The sequence below is a fragment of the Podarcis liolepis genome, assembly GCF_965112155.1.
Source record: "Podarcis liolepis genome assembly, chromosome: 9".
NCBI classification, from domain to species: domain Eukaryota; kingdom Metazoa; phylum Chordata; class Lepidosauria; order Squamata; family Lacertidae; genus Podarcis; species Podarcis liolepis.
In genome coordinates this window covers 52,732,698-52,748,409 of record NC_139564.1, presented here as the reverse complement: position 1 = coordinate 52,748,409, position 15,712 = coordinate 52,732,698, and positions in this window count along the sequence as shown.

Genomic DNA, 15,712 nt, shown 5'->3' with positions numbered 1-15,712 from the left:
TCACCCCCATCATTCAGCTGGACACTCAGAGGGCATTCTGTTGGTTCCTTCACCGTGAGAAGTGAAGTTACAGAGAACCAGGCAGAGGGCCTTCTTGGTAGGCGTGCCCACCCTGTGGAACACCCTCCCATCAGATGTCAAGGAAATCAACAACTATCTGACTTGTAGAAAACATCTGAAGGCAGCCCTGTTTAGGGAAGTTTTTAATGTTTGATGTTTTATCATGTTTTCCATATTCTGTTGGGAGCCGCCCAGAGTGGCTGGGAAAACATCATCATCATCATCATCATCATCATCATTATCTCCCCACCTACCCAGCAGCAACTTTGGGTGGCATAATGCCTCCCCCTCTAGCTGACTCAGCAGGAGGGGATGGATTCTGCAGAGCTTTGCTGCCAGTCCCTCTCTGCTGCTAGAGGCTGGGGAGATCAGCGGCAAAGCTGGAGGGGGTGAAATAGGGGTGATGACCTGAGGGGGTGCTGCCTGAGGGGGTGCTGCCTGAGGCAACCACCTCACCTAGCCTTATGGGTGGACTGGCTTTGCCCTCACAGGCCCAACATCACATGTCCTTCTTTAGGCCTAACTAGCTAAGGTGCCGTAAGACCACTGTGAGGAAGGCAGTTCCACCCCAGCACTCAGGCTGCTTCAGGTATGAAGCTTCTCTCCTCTCATGGTGGCCTTCCAAAACATTTCTAAAAGTATGACCTGCAGTTATGTCCTTAGATATGTTTTGGTTTTTTTAACGGTCAACTGAAATGATGCCATCAGAACACCTGAGTCGGTGTGATTATAACTGCTGCAATATCTTTTCTTTTCATATCTCATGTCTTCTGAACCTCGTGAAACATTTATAGACACATATCCCATATATATTAAAATTAAACAGCCAGTAATGATTGCATTAATGTGGCTATAAACAACATAAAACGCTTTGTGGCTCATACTGCTGTTCTCTGACTTTTGAAATGTAGCTACATAAAAGATGAGCCCTCGCTTGATTTGCTGACAGCAGTGAGTAATATTTGCATAAACTGGCAATGAACTCTAAAAAAGAGAGAGAATACAGAAATATTGCAATTGAACATACACTGCTCAAAGCATGAAACCATTTCCTTGAAAGCTGCTCTGTGGATCTCGGCTTGAAAAGAAAATGGTAGAAGCCACCAAGTTTCTAATTTTAATACCTGCTTGGAGTGAAGTCATTTAGGATGCTAACATTATGGGAACATCTACACAAGAGGTGATAAACTGTTTTCCATCCTGCTGGTTTAACAATCGGAGGAAGAAATGTAAAGTTTAATGCAAATATAAAACCTTAATGCTTTTTAAACATTTCATTTTTTATTGAATTAATCAAGGGGCCGTGTAATGTCTTTTTGATGCTCAATACTAGGGACTTAGAAGGGTCAGCGTGGCCTTGATATATATTAGCAAACCAAAGAAGCTGAAAGAAGGAGAAGGTCAGCATTGTCAGAATTGTGGCTAAGTAAAGAGACATTGTCATATGCACCGTCTTCAGACTGCAAAACAATCTGACAAGGTCAAATCCAACAGCCTGGGTTCCTCCATTTTTTAAATCCGAGAGCTTGTATATGCATGTGCAGTGGTAGCGCTGACTTCCTTCCATGTTACGGGGAATCCCGCGCATATTGCTATTGAAATTAGACTCTCCTGGTGAGATGGAGTAGCCTTCTGGGGAAGAGGAGAGCTAAAGGGGTGGACAGGGCAGTCCAGGCACACTGATGGGAGCACTGGATTGGCTCTGCCAATGCGTCCACACATCCCTGACCTCATTACTATCACGCTCCTTCCCTCGTGGTAAGCGGTAATGACTCTGCTGCCAGACTGATTGTATACTGCTTAGACTTCATTGTGCAGGCAATACAGTGGTACCTAGGTTTACAAACTTAATCCGTTCCGGACGTCCGTTCTTAAACCAAAACTGTTATTAAACTGAGGCGTGCTTGCCCTAATCAGGCCTCCCACTGCTGGTGCCCTTCCATCCTTTGGCTTCCGTTCTTAGACCGAGGTAAAGTTCTCAAGCCAAGACACTATTTCCGGTTTTGCAGAAGAACCAAATTGTTCTTAAATCGGACTGTTCTTAAACAGAGGTACCACTGTATATACCGTATATAATGTATGCATTCTCACCGAAATTCAACCATCCTACATGGAAATAGATATTGACTATAATTCTGTTTTATCATATCAACTCGATGATTAAGCCCCTTTGTGGGAAGAAAGGCCGATTTTACTGGAACAGTGATCGGGTGTTGACTCGCAAGTTGATGTTGCCTGACTGCAAAGAAAAAGATTACTTCTGTAATTTATTTGTTTGCTTGCTTATACTCCTTATTGTGGAGCAGTTGCCCCGGTGATATATTTTTGTGTGGCTTTGCAGGAGGCTATTGTTGCAGCTCGGCTGCATCAGGTGAGCTGCTACATATTAAAACTCACCTGAGTTCTAAAATTGGCTGGCTCAGTTATATAGATAGTGGATCAAGAAGTCAAGTCTAATCCATTGAGTTACATGGCTCTGTTTGTTGCTTTTTTGGTGCTCCTAGTGATTAAGATCCCATGTTATATTACTCAATATTCTAGACCACGTACTAAAATATAATACCATGAACTGTGAGGGCAGTTTGAATGGATATATTTTAATTACGATTCCTAGAACTGGAATTCTTTATTTCAGTTGAACGATTACTTGGTCCCCCCCCCCCCCAGTCATTATTGGACATTTTGTTTAATTATGTAAAACTATGTCATGCTAATCTCATTTACACAATTTCTATACTCCAAACATGTGTATACTTTAATATATAATTTTAAAAGTTTTAAACCTTTTTTAAAAATACACTTCAATGCAGGATAGGGAGGTGAGCTCAGGACCGTATTATAACATTCAATGAAATGTGAAATCCAAAGGATAGTTATATTTCCACTTGCACCTGATCAACATATTATTCCGGGAAATGTAGACATTGGAATGGACAGTAATCACAATTCTTCAGCATCCATTTTGGGAAGACAGGAACATTGGGGTTCCTTCCAACTCTACAATTTGATGATTCAATGGCCACCTGCCTCACAGTTGGTATCATATGTGATGTCACATGTGCGGAAGGTAGAGTTGTTACTGGAACATCTGCATGACTGAGTTCCACATGAGGAGCTCAATCCCTGCAGGAAGCAGAAATGAAGCCGCCACCCCTCAGAGCTGGAGGTGAAGTGAAGTGACATTCTACTGCTTGGGAATAAATCTCCCTGCTAGCTGCAGCAAGCCATCGTTGCTCAGTGAGTTGCTGGTTCTGCAGCTGGGGCTGTTTCAACACAGGAGAGACCTCCGAAACAGGGTGGTGTGCACCTAGCTGTATAGACATTTTGAATCTTGCTCTTGCTGGGTTCTGAGGAATTCATAATGCAATGAGAAATTAAGAAAATGTACCTCATTATTCCATGAGGAACGCTCAGCGATGATGGGAGAGCTGAACCAAGCAAACAATTTTGATTTACATCAGCAATCTCAAGGCACTGGTCATTTTTTGAAGAAATAGAGATGGCAGGAACAGGACTGTGAGCAACATGAATTGCAGGACTGCTGAGGACAAAGCGAGAGGGAGGGAGGGAGCTCCCTTTGAACACAAGATGAAGTGTTTGCCTTTTGTCTAAATCACATAAAGAAGATGCTGTGTCATAAATAATGTGCCCATTCTTTTAAGCTTTCAGAGACGGAGGAGCGGTTGCATTTTCTCACTACACTGAAGGGTACAATTCCGAATGTTAGATGGCTGTTTTTCCCAGCGTGTTCAGGAGGTGAGCATTTTGTTCAAAAGGCAGTTTGAAACTATCAAAGCCAATTTGTTTCAAAGTAACTGGAATTCACATTCTAACTTCTATTACTTAATGGCAATAAGCATTTCGATGGCATACATTCCCCACCCCGCTATTTTTTCTTTTTGAAATATGTACCAGGCCTTAACCCCAGCTTCGTTTTGTGACAGGATTTTATGAAGTATGGGGACAATAATGTATTTTTGTTGTTGTTTTTCTGCCTGGCAACAGAGGCATAGCTAGCAAAAAATGTGCTCATATTGCGCTTGGCAACACCAAGGCTCAACACAGACATATGGTCTATGCATATACAGTGCCATTTCCTCTAAGTAGTGGAGATTAGGATCAAGACACACAGGCACAGACACAGAGGCATACACAGGCCTGACAACATGTGCTGTCCATAGTGACTTGAGTAAATAGAGTTGCCCCAATCAAGCACCACACATCTCAAGGTAGTTGCCACAGTACAATAGCACTTTCCCCCTGGCGCCGTTGAACTCGCCCTCACTTAAATATAGTGCACCCACCTCACAGAAAACCAATTCCACAAATTCCTACAAACTACCCCAGATTATTTTGTGGGGGACTTGTGTGAGGGAAAACTTAATAATTTGGAGTGGAGATTTTATTGAACAAAGAAAGTTTATGACACAAAGTGGGTAAAACATAGGATACTTCAGATTATAATGCTATTTCACTTCAGTTCTTTCTCAGTTGTTGCACAGCTGTTGCGACTTAATACTTTGGTTGTTAAACAAGTAATTTCCTTTCCAATCTGAACTTACTGAGGGTTCAGTGTTCCTTGTGCCAAAGTGTATAACTGACAGGAGCAACAATACACTCTTTTGAAAAACCTACTCCTGAGGTACTCCAAGTAATAGACCCAACGGATCACCACACCCCTCTTAACTAGCTCTGGAGTCTTCTCTTTTTGTAGAAGAATCTCTCCTCTCCTGACTGGAATGAGTCCTAAATAGACTGTATCCTCACAGCTTCTACTTCTGGCTCAGCCTCAGCCTCCCAGTTAATTCCTGGCCTATTACTCTTACAGGACACCACACACTGTCCTTCACACTAAGACTCCTTTCTCTAGCTTGTGATATATCCCTCAGAGTGGATGTTTCTATCCAGAACCAACTCTCTCTCCTCTCACTCCCTATCTCCCTAGCTATCTCCCAACCTAGTCTCCCAACTTTTTCCCAACCTAAAAAAAACCCCTGTCTCTCCAAATCCTCTCCTTTTCAACCCCCTCTCCTGGAACGCCAGACAATAAGAGGCTGCCATTCGTCAACCATTTGCTGGCAGGGAAAAAAGAAAAAGAAAGCACCTGTTGACCCAACCTGGCCAGCAAAACAAACTTTTCCATTACAGGAGTCTACCCCAGTGCCAGATGTACATATAAGCTAAACAAGCTATAGTTTAGAGCCCCACTCTCTTGGGGACCCCCAAAACATTTAAAGGAAAAAAACCTGGATGTACATTTCCAAAATATAAAATAAAAAACAAATTTAAAAAACCCTACATACAGCACCAGTGTTTTGTGTTGTGTAAGCCCCTATGATGTAACTAATGGGCCCTGCCTGCTAGCCTGCTCCCAAAAATATCACATATAAAGGGCCCCATTACCTTCAGTAGCATAGGGCCTCATCAAATGTAAATACAGCCCTGGTCTACCCAATGGGCTTTCCCTCACTTGTACATCTGGGCTAGGCTTGACATGGAATTATGAAAAAGATGTTAGGAGTGCCCTACTCTCGTGTAGGACCCTGGCAGAGACACATGCCCAGCTGGCATGTTCTCTCCCTCCTGGTCGATCCTTTGGGAGCTTCAATAGCTTTCTTCAGCCTGAACATCACAGCGACTGATACCAAGAAGCATCAGCACACCCAGGGATCCCCAGAGTATTCACAGTTTGTGTAACAGAACCAATAGCACAGCATTTTGGCTAATCTACTTTATTTACATATAATACACTTGGAGCATTCTGACTTAGCTCCTGCCTCTTTCTCATCAGACAGCAAAGAGAAAAAGAACAAAGGGCAATAGTGCCACTTCAGGAAACACAGCAACACAAACATCCTGTCACCATCACTTCCCACACTGTGGAATGAAAACATACACCGTCATGTCATAGACAACAATCTCATGACTGTAAACACGGAGCAGGAATCTTAACAGAAGAGCCCCTGCATGTGAGCAGCTGCTTGTGTATAGTGGCTCTTCTTCAGTTTTTTATATTGTGTGCCTGGACTTGTGGGGCTAGCTCAGTCACATGATTCCTGGTGTGGGGGCAACTGTGTGACCTCTCTCTCCAGTCATCGTGTGCACTCCCTTTATACATTATATGTGTAAAGAGGACTCCCGTGTCATGTTTTCTTTGGCCTGAAAGTCTGAGCCAGGCCACAGTCTCTAAGAAAATGTTAAATATGTCATTTTGTTTTGTTTTAATAAGATCTCCAGAAAATTGTTACACCAATAAATTGTTACCTATATTGATGGCTGTTTTCATAAGTACGTGCCCTATGTGCTATGGCCAGTTCAATATGGATTTCATTGCTGGCTTACAAAGTTTATTTCTGTCTGCTATGTAAGATAATAAACCACTGATAATGCATTTTAACTTTCCATCAAGCTAGTAATAGCAAAGGCAGGATTATCTGAAACCAGCAGTACGTGTAACAGATATTATTATTGATGGGAATAAAACATCACTTTGCATTAACACAAAGAATTTTGGCATCACTGACTTTGATTTAACATTTTATAAGGTCATGTAAACAAACAGTGGATATTGCACTCCCTTGTCTGGTTAGTAGCATTATTATTTAATTGTGCCAATATTGCACAAATACTTCAGCATTATTTATGAAGTGTTGAGGATAATGTTGTCTTCCAAAGTTGATTCCCAATTTTTGTTCCAGCTTTGTGACTTTTTCACCCTGTTAGAATACTGTCATGTGGCTGAAATTGTAGCACTGGGTGTGTGTGTGTGTTACTCTTCAATTATTTTGAACTGTATATATTCCATAAGAATAGGCACCATACTGACAAATTTCAGAGGTAAAGCCATACATTTAAAGCTCGTTTAAAGCTCATGGTTTCAATCCCAGGAGCTGTAGTTTGTTAATGCTTCTGGGAATTGTAGTTCTATTTGGGGGAACCTACAGTTACACATATAAAGAACATGATTTCCACTAAAGAACACAAAAGTCATGCTCTTTAATGTGTTTCAGATTTCGGTCAATATGTCAGCCAATATGTCTGTTGCAGCAAAAGCATGAGGCAGAGTGCAGACCCCACTGGTGAATGATTTGTAGGGGGAGGGGGAAGTAAAGGGCAGTTGCAAACACCCCAGAAGCAAGCTAAGTGCAACAAAGTCCCTGCACCCCACCCATGATAATTTCTCAGAAATGTTATCTTACTTTGATAATTTTGGAACACAATTACCTTATGATTAATTGATAGTAAATAGATTAAATAATAAAGTTTTTTTGTTTTTGTTTTTTTTGGCTGAAGTTTACAAGAAACTGCTCAACTCCTAAGAACTATTCTATGCCTGGCCAATCCAGAAGCTTCATACTGACTGCCAATCTCAGGGACTGATGTTGACCATATGCCTAATCCCTTCTGTGCCGAAAAAGGCCTCTGAAGCATGAACAATGACAGCCCTAGATTGTTCACATTCCTAGGTTGTAGGCTTACATTCCTGAGGTTTGCAGTGAAACATCGGGGCATCTTAACACCAAGAGGTAACCAGGTAGAGGCCTTGGATCACTGGATCTACAATGAGCTACAACTGCTATTTCTCATTCATCTTTCCCATCCTTAACTCTCAGCATGTTCAGCCTTGCCCATCTCAAGATAATGGAGATTCCTTTATCCTGTGTCACACATATCCAAAGATACATTTGCCTTTGCTGTACAACATCCAGCAGCAGCCACTTGCCAATGGAAACTATTTGTCTATGTAGGTTTTAGGTCATACTATTCCCCCGCCCCAAGCTAAGGACATTAAAGTCCCATTTATGTGCCACAGGTGGGTTTGGGTTGCTGTTTTTGTGGGGGTTTTTAATGTCTTTATGTCTACCTCAAAATTACTTAGCCTGGGGAAACGGAAGTTATTTGAACTGAAAAGGAGTCGAACCACTTTGGCACAAGGAACACTGAACCCTCAGTAAGTTCAGATTGGAAAGGAAATTACTTTTTTCTCCCCTGATCTTTACTGCTTCTTTTGCAGGCATCGAATATGCTCTCAAAGTTCTGGGTGGTGTGTGTGTGTGTGTGTGTGTGTGTGTGTGTGTGTGTGTGAGAGAGAGAGAGAGAGAGAGAGAGAGAGAGAGAGAAAGAAAGAGAGAGAGAGAGAGATTTAAAGAGGACTGTTGGTTTATCCTGAGTGTACAACTCAGGTTGTTTAATTTGCTAAAATGTATCAGAAAATCATTTTTTATTATTTATTAAATATCTACACCACCTTTCACCCGAAGATCACAGGGTGATTTGCAATATTAAAACACAAAAATACGTATCAGAATAACAAATACAAACAATATCCCCCTAAACCACACACAGTTTAAAAGGCCATTGACCAAAGCTCTGGGAAATGAAGAATGCTTTTGCCTGGTGCCTAAAGCTATGTAATGAAGGCACCAGGTAAGTCTTCCTTGGGAGAGCATTCCACAATCAGGGAAGTCGCCTATTCATATGTTGCCGCCCTCTGGACCTCTTGTGGAGGAAGCACATGAAGAAGGGCCTCAGAATATGATCACAAGTCCAGATCGGTTCACACTTAGGGAGGTGGTTCTTCAGGTACTGTTGTCCTGTGTTATGTACTGAAGTCTCACCCTGGGCCAGCAGGGGGATACTGTAGATAGTTATGCAAATGAAGGATCGAAAGTGACGTTCAGTGATTGGATAGTTTGTATGCAAATGAAGGATCGAAAGTGACGTTCAGTGATTGGCTAGTTACAGGAAATGGTTATTGTTGCATTCTAGTGGAGCTCTATATAAGCAGGCTGACTGAGCTCCTCAGTTCTGTTCTGTTCCAGCTTACAAATAAAGAGCTGCTTTGGAAGAATCGCTGTGTCGTCTGATATGTTCTCCCACAACTTAACATCCTGAGCCATGTAAGGCTTTATAGGTCAAAACTAACAGTTTGAACCCAGAAACTGTTTGGCAGCGAGTATAGTTGAGCCAGAATTGGTGTTATATGCTCAAGCCATCTTGCCCGGTGAGCAACCTGGCTGCTCAGTTCTTCACTAGCTGAAGTTTCCAAGCAGTCTTCAGGGGCAACTTCAAATATAATGCATTGCAGTCATCTAACCAAGAGATTACCAGAGCATAGATGACAGAAATTAGGCTATTGCTGCCCAGATAAGGGCACAGCTGGGCCACCAGCCAAAGCTGATGGAAGGCACTCTGCACAACTGAGGTATTCTGAGCCTCTAATGACAGCAAAGGATGCAGGTTTCAGGATCCAGGAATACCTGCTTATTCAGAGGGAGTGTAACCCCATCAAGAACAGGCAACTCCTCATCTATCTAGTCCAGGGAACCAGTCATTAACAGTGCCTCAATGGATTGAGCTTCATTTTGTTGGCTCTTATTCCATCCATTACCAAGGCAAGAGAATGACCCAGTACATCCACTGCCACACCTGCAGATGTAAAAAAGTAGAGCTGTGTGTTATCAGCATATTGCTGCCAAGGTATTCCGAAACTCTGAATGACCCCACTCAGTGGTTTCATGTAGATGTTAAACAGCACTGGAATAAAATTGAACCCTGAGGAAACCCACATTGAAGGCTACCTGGGGCCAAAAGGAGCACTTCCCAAGCATTATTCTTTGGAAAGGACCATTCAAGTTGGACTGGAACCACTGCAAAGTGGGGCCACTCATCCCTAACTCAAACAGCTGCTCCAGAAGGATGTTGTGGTTGATGGTATCAAAAGCTGCTGAGAGGTCAAGGATTTGTAGATTCCTTTTCACTGATCCTCTTGGGCTTGCCGATTGGAAGGTTGGCGGTTCGAATGCCCGCAATGGAGTGAGCTCCCGTCGCTCAGTCCCAGCTCCTGCCAACCTAGCAGTTCGAAAGCACGCCAGTGCAAGTAGATAAATAGGTACCACTTCAGTGGGAAGGTAAATGCTGTTTCTGTGCACTCTGGTTTCTGTCATGGTGTTCCCCGGTTTAGTCCTGCTGGCCACATGACCTGGAAAGCTGTCTGTGGACAAACACTGGCTCCCTTGGCCTGAAACGCGAGATGAGCGCCGCAACCCCATAGTCGCCTTTGACTGGACATAACCTTCCAGGGGTCCTTTACCTTTTACCTTACTACAAATGTAATGAAAAGCCAAGAGGAATTTAATACTAGATTTTAATACCAGCAGCATTTCTCTGAAGAGAATTGTCCATCCCTAATATCAGGCTTGTAGTAAAAGTTGCATTTTATTCTTATGTTATTTATTGGAAGGAGAATTTAAGAACCACCTTCTGAAATGAAAGGGAACATGTGAATACATGGATGTTTTGTATGCTCACTGTAGCAGATATGGGGCTTAACATCAGAAAGGCACAGTTTTAAAGGCAACTTATTTAAAACACTATATTAGGACAGTCCTTCAGTGGTGCATTTAAATATATGGTGAACTTTACCAATAAATAAATAAAAACAAAGAACACCAAGTAACACTGCTGGTTCACAGGGACATGAATTATGTACTAAACTAATTTGATAAGACAGCAGAGAATAAAAATACTGTAATTTAACCATCTAAAAATAACAAGGACTTGGAATTGTTCGCAGTCAGTCAAACCAATTTTTTTAAAAGAAAAGAAAGGAAAGGCAATTTATTGGAAAGGTCCAGAGTTCGGTGATTTAATGTGTGTTTATTCTGTCGGTTGCAAGGGATTTATAAGATACAAAAAAGGAAGAAAACCCCCCACCATAATTGCTTGGTGCAGCAAAAGGAGAAAGACCAAAGTATCTGACATCAATTATCTACTGCAATCTTATTATTCGCCAACCTTTGGTATCATTTATTTATGGTGAAGCTGTAAACAGTAAAGACTCTTTGAACGTAGAAATGCTGACACACGCTAAATGATGGTGACATGAAAGACCTTGCTATAATTAGGACATTACAGTAATTAGGGTCAGGTATTATTCTGATGTAATTTGAACTAAAAACAACAACAACAAGGAACTCTTTGCTCTCCTGAGACTAGGGCTAAATATTGGGGTGGGTTCCATCAGTTGATGGGGATGCCTTCAAATCTACATTTTGAGTTCCGAAGGTTATAGGCAACCAAACTAAATGACATAACTATTAAAACTCTCTCAAGCAAATAAAGTATTCAGAAAGATTAATTCTAATATATTCAGTAGATCTTTAATCCGCTGAAACCAATAAAATGGAAAACATTACTCAGACTCTAGTGCCTACACACACACCATCTGAATAAGCTTTTCTCTTCAACCAGGCATCGGCTGATGAACATTCCATGGCCTTTTAAATGTTTCTGTGGGAGGGGGGTTATTGGTTTGTTTTGCATTTGTTTTATTATGTATTTTGTGTTTTTCATTTTTCATTTTTATGTTGTGAACCGTCCCGTGATCTTTGGATGAAGGGTGGTATACAGGCAGCGGCCATTTTATGGATCTCCAACTGATGCACAGATCCTTTTGGACCTTGAAGAAGGTAGGACAGGGCCAGAACAGGGCGAAATGGGGGGGGGGAATGGGGCACTTATACCTTCATTGTTCTGTCCACTTTTGCCTCCAGCTCTACTCACCACTGGCATGTGGCCCTCAGAAAGTTGCCCCTTGTATAAGTCAAATGGCATCCTTCAAGGCACGAACAGCCTTCTTGTACTTTAATTATAGGCACCTGCTTAAGTTTCGAAGGCCAAAACACAACCATAGGTAACCATAGATTGCTATCCTAAATGTATGTGGATGATTCAACTCGTTGAAGTCCCAATAGTTCAGAGAGTATTTTTAATGAATTGTTGCCCTGACCTTTCTTAACAGAGAGATTTATTGGCAAGATGCAAATAGCCCGTAAAAAAAGAGATTAAAGATCTCAGAACCAACATTAGCTAGGAAGTTAATAAGAATGAAAATGCAATACATACTGCTTTTAAAATTCTAACTGAAGACTCTGTGTTCGACATGCTGCAGATGACTGAACAGCCTGCATAATAGGAAGCGAAAGACAAATAAATTCAGTCACAACACCGAGAAAAGCACTTTTGCAGCTGCAGAATAATAAATGTGTGGAGTCCCTGCAGATCAGATTGGTAAAGGTGAACAGTGGAGCCATTCAAAAAATGATAGGGCTACATCCTGGGAAAATAAGGTACTCAGAAGGCATTAGAGACAGTGTGCTTTTCCTCATTCCCTCTTATTATCCTGCTATGGCCGTCAGGCTGCAAGGTATGTTAAAAAAGAAAGCATCTGCTTACTGAAAGCTGTGAGCGACACCAAATTGAGCTCCATGTGCTGTGTCAGATGAAATAGGTTTCATTCTTTTTGTGTCCGCAGACCTTAATTGTTACTCAGGCCTTTCAGAGTGGTCACTGACAAACTAGTCTTATTTCTTATGCAAGGAAAATATCACGGCATCATATAACTGACAAAAGAGAACAGCAAGCCACAATAGTGCTAGGATTTGTCTCCAACACCCAAGTTCAAAAAAATCAGTTTGTCTTTCAGTCCAAGGTTTGGGTTTCTACTATTTGTTCTGCAGTGCTATACATTTACCAAATTCTATCTTCACTCAATATATACACAGGTTCATAGAGGGGTGTAAATATGAAACACTATCAAGTTTCTCTAACCAAATCATTGTATTCTCCCCAAGTTTTCTTTTCCTTTGCTCCATATAAACAGCCCAGATGTTCCAGTGAAGACTGTGGTCAGCTAAGGTTGCATGGGGAAACTGTGTTCCTGCAGATGTTGTTGAACTATAACTCTCACTTTTCCTAAGCACTGGCCATGCTGACTGAGGTTGATGGGAGTTGGAGACCAACATCTAGAGGACCACAGAGTCCACTTCCCTGATGTAGGGCCCTGTAGAGATATGCATGCCATGAACAGGTGTCTAGGGCTAGATTGCATGTGAAACACAGGGTAGCCCACATAAGTTTGGGAGAATCGAATTGAAATTCACTAGAAAGAGATGCTAGGAACAAGTAAACTCTTTGGCAAAGACATCTGAGAAGTTGGAGCCCACAAGATTGAATGAAGCACAGTTGGTTGCTCCAGAGTCAGCAAAGCAGGACTAGTGAGAAATTCAGACCAAAAATAGAAAATCATTGAGGTCCTCAAGTTCTTGGTTATAGAGGATGCAAAGCTTTCTTTGCTCAGAGCATGCTCTCAGAACACTAACTAAAGAGCTTCTCCTCTTATCCTGGGTCCTTACAAATTAAAGTGTGGAGTTTCCAGCATACGTAAGTTTTCCTTACAGGTCAAGAGGATCCATCACACCAGAAGCCCACTGTGTCCAGTAGATGTTGATGATGATGATGATGACTGATTTTATATACCATCCCATACCTGCAGGTCTCAGGGCGGTTCACAGGATAAATAAACATTTATTTGCATTGTTGATATAATTATAGTGTTACATAACATAAGAGTATAATAATTACACAATTTACATAAAATTACATTGTCATTTTAGTGTGTTTTAATATGTTATTGATGGTTTAATCTGGATCTGCTTTCCCCTGCTGTTCAGTTTTCACTATTTTTTGTGTGTGTTTTATTGTCAGTTGTTATTTTTAAACCACAAATCCTATGCCTATCTACTCAGAAATAAGTCCCACTGAGTTCCGTGGCACTCCTAGGGACTGCAGCCTTAACATTTATATTTTTTTAATTTAATGGGAACCACTTTGGAAACTTTGCCTTTTATAGTGAAATGCCTAAAATACATACATACCCAGACAATGTTATGCATGGCTAACTTAATAAGTGAAGCAATGGCTGAAAAGCAGAACAGTTTGTGCAATACCATGAATATTTGATGATATCATAAGACCTTTATTGATATATGTATAGTTAAACACCAACTTATAGAAGCACTTTTTGGGCTGACACGGCATACATCTTAATTTATATTTTGTGAAATAACAATAAGAACAAAATCATTACCCCTCCTTTCAGTATTAGTTGCCTGCTTGCTAACATTCCCCTACTTATTGCAAAAACCAGCAATTGCCATGTATCAATTCTTGCCCATTTCACCAGCAGACAAGAGAGTCTTGTGATTAGCACTTCCATTCCTAGGACACTCTATCTATCATCTATCTTTCTATCATCTATCATCTATCATCTATCATCTATCATCTATCATCTATCATCTATCTATCTATCATCTATCTATCTATCTATCTATCTATCTATCTATCTATCTATCTATCTATCATCTATCTATCATCTATCTATCTATCATCTATCATCTACCATCAGAGATGTGGAACAAAGTGGGGCAAAGAGAAGAGCACAAACTTCCAGCTAAAGGATCACAATTACGCAATAAGATGTTCCCATGTGCTTTGAACTATTATATCTCCATTATATCTGAAGGAGTGTCTCCATCCCCATCATTCTACCCGGACACTGAGGTCCAGTGCCTTCTGGTGGTTCCCTTACTGCGAGAAGCCAAGTTACAGGGAACTAGGCAGAGGGCCGTCTTGGTAGTGGGGAAGCCCAGCCAGATGGGCGGGGTATAAATAAATTATTATTATTATTATTATTATTATTATTATTATTATTATTATTATTATTATTATTGGGTGCTAGGCCTATAGATGCAGGCTTTCTCTTTCTTTTTGACAGAGATGGTTGTTTTCTAACAAGGAAGGCCAACATGATACCCTCCAGATGTTTAGGGCTACAATTCCCATAATTTCCCACCTCTACAAAGGCCCAACAAGAGAGAAACTGGCTGCTTCCCATTCCTCCGCCGCTTACACTCAACAGCGAGCTGAGGACAACAGCCTCCTCCATCCACAAACCAACAAAATGGCAACTTCCACTCTTTCCACCCTCCCACCCCCATAATTGTAGGATCATTGTTACAGAATTGAGAAGAGGACGGTGCCACTATATAAAGACCACACCATCCCTATGATTGGCCTGCATTGGAACACCAGCATGCTCACTTTACACCCACCCACCCCAGGTCCCATCTTAAGGAATGTGAAAGGAATGATATTCTTTCACATTCACACCCCGGCAGTGAGAGAGGGGCTCAAAAGCACTTTGCATGGCATGTATCAACTCATTTTTAAAGCAGGTTCCTATTGTTTTTCAGAAACACCTCTGTATCCACAGCTATTGAAAACTTTCATTATACTTGTACATATAACTGCCTTCCTTTTCTTTTTCCTCTGACTGATATTGCTACCTGTTTGAATCTGATTGAATCTGGCGGAAGCGGTCAAAGCAATTTCGCAATGTTATTTCTATTTATGAATTATCTTGGCTGTTCAGTCTGGGAGCTTTCCCTTCTAAGTGAGTGGCGAAGAAGCATGCTTCCTGCGTTTTAATTGATAGAAAGGATAAAACTGATGTTGTCTATGTAACATTCATTTTTTTAATGCCATTTTCTTTAAAGCTTTAAGTGTGTGAAGGGGGTGAAGGTTGCTGTGACTGAGTAGCAAGTATACTACTTCTGTTAATGATATATTTGGTCTAGTATTTGCTTTTTAAATTGGATTTTGATTCCCTCTCCCTGCCAAGGCAGCCTAGATTCTAATGCAAGCAATTTTCTCAAATACTGAATGGCCAGCTTACATTTGAAAGTTTTATGAAGGAGGTTAGAAGAAGCTTGATTTCTCAAAGAATATTATATTATTAATTATTATTATT